The sequence below is a fragment of the Poecilia latipinna genome, unplaced genomic scaffold (genome assembly GCF_001443285.1).
Source record: "Poecilia latipinna isolate Pla-1442-1.1 unplaced genomic scaffold, P_latipinna-1.0 Scaffold91, whole genome shotgun sequence".
NCBI classification, from domain to species: Eukaryota; Metazoa; Chordata; class Actinopteri; order Cyprinodontiformes; family Poeciliidae; genus Poecilia; species Poecilia latipinna.
Window position 1 is genome coordinate 197659 of NW_015112707.1, and position 8633 is coordinate 206291.

Consider the following 8633-nt stretch of genomic DNA (forward strand, 5'->3'; position numbering starts at 1 on the left):
GTCAATCTATAAATATATACTTCTTTCTCTCTGTCTCTGCCTCTCTCTCTCTTTCTCTCTCTCTCTGTATATATATATATATATATATATATGTATATATATATATATATATATATATATATTTTTTTTTTTTTTTTTTTTTTTTCTCAAAAACAACGTTTGCCTTCAGCCATTTGTTCCTTTTATATACTGCAGTAACAATGCTATTACAGCAGAATAGCAGCTCAGCTACAAGAGGTAATATGAGATGAGGCCATTTAATGAGGTACTAATTTTCAGAATATCACCACGGGGATATGAGCACTGCAGAAGATTCAACATGGACGCTTGTCTGCAGGCTATAATCAGAAACCATCTTCAGTTTTATGATTATCAACACTAATTGTCTTTTTTTTTCTCTTGCTATCAATGCCATGATTTTTTTTTTTCTGCACATAACCCAAACCTGGGAAATGAGAATCAACTTATATACTGGATACTGTGTATCCTGAGGTAGACAACCATACAACATAGTAGTGTTAGGTTAGTATCTGTTTTGTACCTTTCTGGAGGACAAATAAAAAAAAACAAGAGATAAACCATTGTTAAAACTGTATAATTATTATTATTGTTATGATGATAATGATTATGACTATTATTATTATTAGGAAAACTTCTCGATGTATATAGTGTTTGATATTAAAGTATTAATTTGGTTCTTATGTATTTTCTAAAAACAATCAGTTACCGTATTATCTCTGGGTTTTGCGGAGTGTGTACTGTTCTCAAACAATGCATTGTGTGTGCTTTAATCCTCAATGCCTAAAGAGACTCTTGAATTCAAACAAAAAGGGGAAACCTGCGGGAGCTGCGGACACCGTGCAGTTGGCTGGAACATTAGCCAACGGGAGGCTCACCTCTTACATGTTTTAAACCAGTCACCACCTCTTCATGGAAAGATTCTGCCTACGAAAAGAAGCATTTGGGACTTGATCGATGGCCTATTTGTACTTTTTCTTGCCTTCAGGATTTGGAAGCGTTTTTTGAGTGGAAAGTTGGCTTTTTAATGGAAGGATCTCACCAGTTTCATTATGTGGCATGCGCATGAACTTGATAACGTATAAAAAAGAAAAAAAAAAAATCTGAAGTTTTCAAGACTTTGTTTTTTTTTTTTTTCTGTTTTCTTTTTCATGCTGATGTATTAGATTTAATGGTCATTTCCATGTTCTGTGTTTTTGCATCCCCCATTCGAGTGATGTCAGACTCTGTACTCACACGTGACAAATGTACATACCACAAGCCATTGTTGGGAGATTTAAAATTGGGTTTTGTGAGGTGCTTCATTTTGTAGATCAAAAGCAACTCTTACTTTTATTTTTCTAAACCTGACATTCTGTAAGCATCCATGGTGTTCATCCTCGACTTGTGCCCTTCTTTTCCCTTCACTCCCAGTAGGAGGGGTTTATGAGTGGATACATCACTGTAGACATTTTCCAGTGTGACACTTTGAGTTTTTTGTGTCTCTTTTTCTGTCGCCACAGTAAAAGCGAAGCGGCAACTTTGTTTGGCAATGAAGAGCGTTTCCCATGCCTTAGCCCCTCAGCCTCTAACCCATCTGTGTTCAAGACACTTTTTGCCATTGTGCTTGTACACAGAGCAGCTGCTGGCTTCGAAGAGAGTACAATGGGGCCCTTCAATTTTCTCTGTCTTTTTAACAACCTCTAAATCACTTTTTCTTACTGTAGATGGTGGTCTTAGGAACAGTTCAAGGATTAGAGCACCCCACCTAACAAATCCTGAACTGGATTGTTAGAGGGTGAACCCTATCATCGATCTATGCTCTGTGTGCAGGGTAAAGCTCCTCAGCTCTCCTCTTGCTGATGAAAACACTTGTTCGTTTTATGTCCTGCCTCCGTTCTTCTTGTCCTTGTATAACTTCCACCTGCTGTCCTTTCTCCCTCACCTTTCAACCCCACTCCCGCTTTTCCATCAGTGGGGACTGTTTCCAAACTGCTCTTTTACAGTATATAAAATGAAAGAAAATTTGACAGGAAAATGATCTGTATTTGTATATACACGTGTCTGAGCAACTATGAGTACTACAATAAAACATTGCTTTGATGATTGTAACACTGTGTCCCAATTTTTATTTTTTGTGCATAATCTTGGGTGTTTTTTTTTTTTTTAATCAAAAGCTTGAACATGTTTCAGATTTTTATAGGGTTAGGGTTTGAATACAAAATAATACTCACAAAACACCGTTAAAATAGCAGACTTTGTGATGTGAAAATGAGGCCAGGGTAAATAATTTCAGAATTTTTTCCACCTTTAAGGTTGCACATAAGTTGTATAAATAAGCAGAAGTTGTAGAGAATACAATGTGGTTGCCTCAGTGTGTGAACCTCTTTACAGTGAATGGGGATTTTGTTGTTTTCACAATTATTCGCTACTTTCAAACTTAAAAATATAAATACTCGTATGTGTATTTGATTAACCTGAAAATAAAGTTCAGCTGTTTCAATAGGCTTTTGGTAACATTTCCTCAGTCACATTTGAAAAACTCCTAATCTTCACAGAGCTTCTCAATTATCACAGGAATCTGTTTGACAAAGGGTTTCAGTAAGGCAAAGGGAACAAATTAATCTCTGTGGTATTAGATGCACTTTGGACTGCACAGTAACACAGTTGGTAGGACCGTTGCCTTCCAGCAAAAAGGCCGTGGGTTCAAGTCCTAGCCTGAGCTCTTTCTGCATGGAGTTGGCATGTTCTCCCTGTGCATGCATGAGTCAGACAGAACTGATTTTCTATTTGGATTTGTGACATTTGTCAAATTTTGTGCAAGACTTTGTTTTTCTTTTTAGAACACCTTGGACTTGCACCTCATGTCACTTAGTAATTTTTTATTTAAGGATCTCATCTGGAGTCAGTAAGCTTCAGTCATCCAAAAGCCAATGCTAAAAGAGAACAGAATGCCCTGCCTGTTTAAAGGTGACCTGTAGCAGACAGAGCCAAACTTAACTATTCTTGTAGCTGAGAAAGATATAGAAACAGAGGTGGCGAAACCACCTCAGCAGAAATGAAGGTAGTTCTACAAGAGTACACATTATTTTCTGTTTTTATCACTCTGGGGCTGTAAGTTGCTGAATCAAAAGTGCTTCCACGTCTTTGTGTAATTCACTCAGGCTGGTGTTAGAAATCAGAGCACAGAGGCAGTCCATAAAACTTTCTTTTGATTCGTGAGAGATGAATAACTCTCTATAAATGTCAAAATTTCAATCTTTCAGGAGATTAAGTTTTAATAGACGTTAACACTAAATGGTGTACTAATTTTAATGTAGCTTACTCATGCAACATAATTAACACGTCTCATGATGTGTAAAACTGTAAGCCAGCGTCATACATGCACACATGGTTTTTAGCTTAGGCTTCTCCCTACTTGTCCCTCTACTACCTGCCTGCACCGTATAATCCTTCCCTGCAAAGACAAACTGAAAGGAACATTATCCACCGGGATTGGAGTAACAACTTAAACCTTTTTCACATCAGTTGGACGATAATGAGGACACCTAATGACCTTCTGTTGGACCCCATCAGTGCCATTTAGCTTCATCTTCCATTACCTCTGGTAATTAAGCTTGAGAGTCTGCAAGCCCAAAGGACAAAAGGGGAAGAAAGACAACCACGATCCAAAAATGTTACGAAGTTCATTTCAATTTGTTCAAATAGCAGTTCATATTGTGTGAGACATCTGTATAATTAACCAGAATTAAATGGGAAATGGTGAAATAAAACAAACACTTTTTTTTTTTTTTGCTTTTGTGCATATGCAAAAGTAAAAAACCATGAATGCATGGCAACATTGTTTGGCTATTAGATGTGGGATTTTAACAGCTACACCAGTTGTAGAACAGACTGGTTTAATTTTAAGACGTGATTTGTGTCCAATCACAATATTATCCATCCTTCTTACTTTCCTTGAAAGGGATTACGAGACGGCAAGGGCAGCAAAAATAGTTAAAACCATTAATTAAGGTTTGGATTAATGGATGCTTTAACAGATTTTGCAGTCCACACAGACAATAGTTTAGCTTTACAATCGCTTCTTTTGTAAGATCTACAAAAGTTCTTATACTTTTGTAGTTTCTCTGCTTTATTTTATTTTTTTAGCACAATGATGTCTAGAGTAACAAATTTCTCAACGAAAAGTGTGATCAGTATGATGATAAACAATTAATTTAGGATAAATAATGACTTTATCCTCAAGATGCACTTGTATATCTTGAGGAAAACTGGTTTGAATTTATGACACAGTATGATACATATCATACATCAGTCGGGTGGATCCCAGGTTGATTTGCTCATATTAACTCTTGTGTGTTATGATATTTTTGGACAGTTTTGACTGTATTTAAGCAAATGACATGAACATTTTCCAAGTTGCATATTTTGGGGAAGGATATAAATTTTTGTCGTTTAAGCTTAATAGAGCAAGAGACATAGGTGAAATAATTTATATACAATTGATTTACAAGGTAGGAAATATATTTGCATTATCACGCGTATCTGCTTATGTTAATCAATTTGTAACATTTTGGTCCAGTAAGTGAAACTGAATAATATTATCAACCAATGTATATTTCCATCAATGGATAAGGTTACTCCACTCTTGTAAGGAAGAGTGGAGTAAAATGGCAGTGTCCAGATATGAAAGGTTGATCGAGACCTATCCATGCAACCAGTTAGCATTAAATACTGACTTGAAAGGTGTGAATATTTATGAAATCACCCATTTTATGTCACATACATTGATTTAAATGTCATTACTTTGTAGAAATCAGTTTTCATTTTGATAGCAAAGCTGTTTTTGTAATTGTTTTGTAACAAAATTTTGTTGATCACAGTTGAATAAAAGCTTTAAAAGAGTAAAGCAGTCAAGGCAGTAGAAAGCAAAACAGGGACTTAGTTAATGTGGCGATAACAGCCATTTAATCATAAATGCATCCGCATCAGATAATAAAATACCAAAAATAAAATACAAAATAATGATTTTATGGATTTTTAAGAAAATTGTGGGATTATTAAAAAAGGCTATGTTGCCAGTTTGTCATCAGTACTAAAGGCTTCTTCAGCAACACTCTGGGTTACAGTGAAGATTAAGTGCTCAGCGCTCCATAGGCTGGGGAAAAAAACGTGTTGATGCCAAAGACATGAAATCCCATCCAGGAGGCAATTCTATCCAATTTCATCCTTTTCCAAAGCTGAGACTTTTTTGAGCATCAGTGAGGAGGAGGGAAGAAGGAGTGGGGGGGCTCTATGCCTGAACACACTTGAAATGATGAGCCAATTATCGTCAAGTTGTTCTTCCTGGTGTTATTAGCAAAGAAGGCTCCGGAGATGCAGGTGTGTGCGCTCTTAAGAAGACCTATAAAGACAAATCACTGTGCCTGATCATTAAATCTGGTATAATGATAGCTTTATGTGAAGATGTATCCCAGATGTACTATTAAGCTCTGAACATAGTCAAGGTCTGTGACCAGCAGCAAGCGAGCAACGAGCACTGGGATGAAATGGTATTCAGCTCAAAGCATGTCACCCTTGAGATAGATACATGCACAGATTTACCTGAACCTTTGACTATATATATATATATATTTTTTTTTGCTGGTGTAGCTGGAAGATCGAAGAAGTTTCTTTCTTAACACAATAAGAGCTCATCTAACAGTTTTGAAGAGGCCACTTTAGTGAAAAGATTCAGAAGGAGGCATCATTTAAGTCAGCCGGCTCACTTCTCCACTGCATGGTGTTTCGTTTCCATGTGAACAATAAGTTTGACTGACAGCTCCGAATGATGTCTTCAGTTAATCGCTTCAGTGGTGTGAAAAGGTCATAAATCACCCAATTACGTTATCCTGCCCCCCCCCCCCCCCCCCCCCCCCCCCTTTATGAATAGATATTTTGGGGGAGAATATTTAAAATGCCTCCAAGGCATATCAACTTAGTCAACCCCATATTTATTGAGAGGGAGCTGCTGGGTGGCAGAAATAACTGATAAGCTGAATACATTTTTGAGTCTCAGCTGCACTGTGGAATGTCAAGGTGGGAGTCAGAGAGTTGAAACAGAATTCAAGGTCAGATTTATGACAACTTTGACAGGTTTTAAGAAAAAAAATGTTTGGAAAGAAGAAAAGCAATTATTTACGGTGGAAATGCAGCATGGATATAAAACATTGATCTGCAAAGGGAAATTAAGATCAATACTTTCGTAGAGATTTATGAGAAAGCCACAAAACATATCTGTTTAAAAGCCCTGCTGTTGTCAAAGTAGGTGGGAAACAGAATGTCACCTGTGTTTGATCAATACATATTTAAATAGAATAAATCTCTTGGTTTAATCCGTAAGTTTTCAATGCCTCAGAATCCAGAAAGTAAAGTTCTCAGAACTCGATCCAGAAAAATGGCCCAAAAGTTTCCAACTGAAAATTCTTCTAGTTTTAGGAAACCACATGAGTATGCAACCATAGCAGTTGGATCCCCCCTATTGTGCTGCAATTACAGGGGGATTATTCTTAAGCCTCCTGGGTAAGGTCTGTTCAGGGCCTCTGGAGAGGAGGGTCCCTCAGACAGTCATGATTCAAGAGGTACTGTTTGGTTTTTGTTCTGGCTGTGGAACATTGGCCTAGCTCTACACCTTCAGTAAGGTTTTGGAGGCTGCATGGGAGTTTGACCAACCACTGATGGTTTGTGTTTTGTGGATTCAGAGAAGACGCTCTGCAGTCTCCCTCAGTTGAGTCCTGTGGGGGTTCTTGAGAGTATGGGGTACCAAGCCACTTGGTCTGGACTGTTAGCTCCCTGTATGACTGGGGTCATAGCTTGGTTCATATTAACAGCAGTAAGACATACTTGTTTCCAATGAGAGTTGGACTCTGCCAAGATTGACCTTTATTACTGGTTCTGTTCATAGCCTTCATGAACACAATTTCATGCAGGGGATCAATAGGCTGATTGGTGTGTTGTCTGCAGTGATGCAAGTGCTGTACTGGGCGTGGTGAAGGACGAGCTGAGCTGAAAGTTGAAGCTCTCAATTCACCAGTTGATCTACATTCCCAGCCTCATGTTCGGTCATGAGTTCTGGATGGTTACTGTAAAATAAGATACAGCAGCCAAAGTGAGTTTTCTCCTCAGGGTGTCCGGGCTCTCCCTTCTAAAGAGGAAGAGTAGCTTGTTCAATAGGGAGGGACCCAGAGGAGAGCCGCCACATTGGGAGGAGCCAGTTAAGGTGGCTTGGGCATCTGGTTAGGATGCCTCCCTTGTAAAGTGTTCTGGGAATGTCCTACTGGAAAGACAATCAGAGAAAGATCCATGACATGTTGGGGGGGGGATGTGTTTCTCGGCTGGCCTGGGAGGAACTGTGTGTTCCTCTGGAGGAGCTGGCCCAAGTGGTTGGAGAGAAAGAGAAAGTCTCCCTGCTGAGGCTGGTACCTAAGTGACCTAATCCTGGATTCAGCTGAGATGATGGATGAATGGTCACCTGCTCATCAGCAGTTAGGACTCTTCATACATAAATCCCCTGATCAGTAGCTGGTTTTTCAGTTAATCTCTTCAGATCTAGCAATGTATTTTATTGCGACACTGAATAGCAATAAACTCTACAGAGAAATATATATTACAGAGAGTGTGTTCAAGTAATTTTTGTGGTTAAGTTGCTCAGAGAAACAGCCAACAAATACAAATTAATATTGTGTGTCTAAGTTTCCTTTGAGGATCCAGCACTTGCAGGTTACATTCAACCCATGTAGAGGTCACTGGAGCATTTTTCTCATGGCATTTTTTCTAAGCTTCTCACGTGATGACCTTCAAGTGAGTTGCTGCAGCCAATCCAGAGGAGGATTACAGGAAGATGTGATACAACTACAAAATGTCACGTTTACAGCTCACACATGACTGTTGAAATTGGTGAAAGGTAAGGAACTGACTCTCAAAACCACATGTTGAAATAATGGTATTGCTAAAGCCCACTTGTCCTATATTGTGATATAGTAGTTTGATACATACTGACTGAAAGAAAGGAGGGAAAAATGATTCCATAAAAAATAAAAATAAAAAACTGATTTCAGAGTATAATCTGATGGATTGCTGCTGTGTGGAGGCAGTCAGTAGCAAGTGTTTTGTAAACATTGGACTTTCACACAGTGTTTCACACCATGTCTGATGTGTTACAGTAAATATTAGCACATGCTGAAATGAAAAGCTCCTTCCATGAAATGAAAGCTAATTTTTACATGAAACTGGTTACTATGGCAGCAAATCAGTAAGAAACTAGCAGAAAACAGTGGAGATGTTAGAATTTAGCATGGCATATATTCTATATTTTCTAAGTTTTACATCATTATGTAGTAAGGTGCAACCAGGGCAGATCACCATGATTATTTTTATGACATGCTATATATATGCAGCACATTGTTTTGTTTCATTAAATGTGATATGAACTATATGTGATAGGTATAATGTAGCTAAATCAGACACTCTATTAACATTTGTATTACTGCTCAGTGTTGTAGTTGGACTGATTGTTGGAACATCTTATTGTAAGATTGCATGAGTAACAGCATGGTAGTTAATTTAGGTCACATGTGTCAAACATGTGGCCCGCCATG

General features: G+C 38.1%; 1 long non-coding RNA gene across 1 annotated transcript in view; it reads right to left on the reverse strand.

Annotated features, from left to right (window-relative positions):
* Positions 1 to 5635, reverse strand: part of LOC106941108 (uncharacterized) — a 9253-nt gene extending 3618 nt beyond the window's left edge. The window contains exons 1-2 of the long non-coding RNA XR_001423268.1: positions 5615 to 5635; positions 3203 to 3205 (exon numbers count right to left, since the gene is read on the reverse strand). This is a non-coding gene — a long non-coding RNA (uncharacterized LOC106941108). The remainder of the gene's footprint in view (positions 1 to 3202; positions 3206 to 5614) is intronic.
* Positions 5636 to 8633: the final 2998 nt, after the last annotated feature.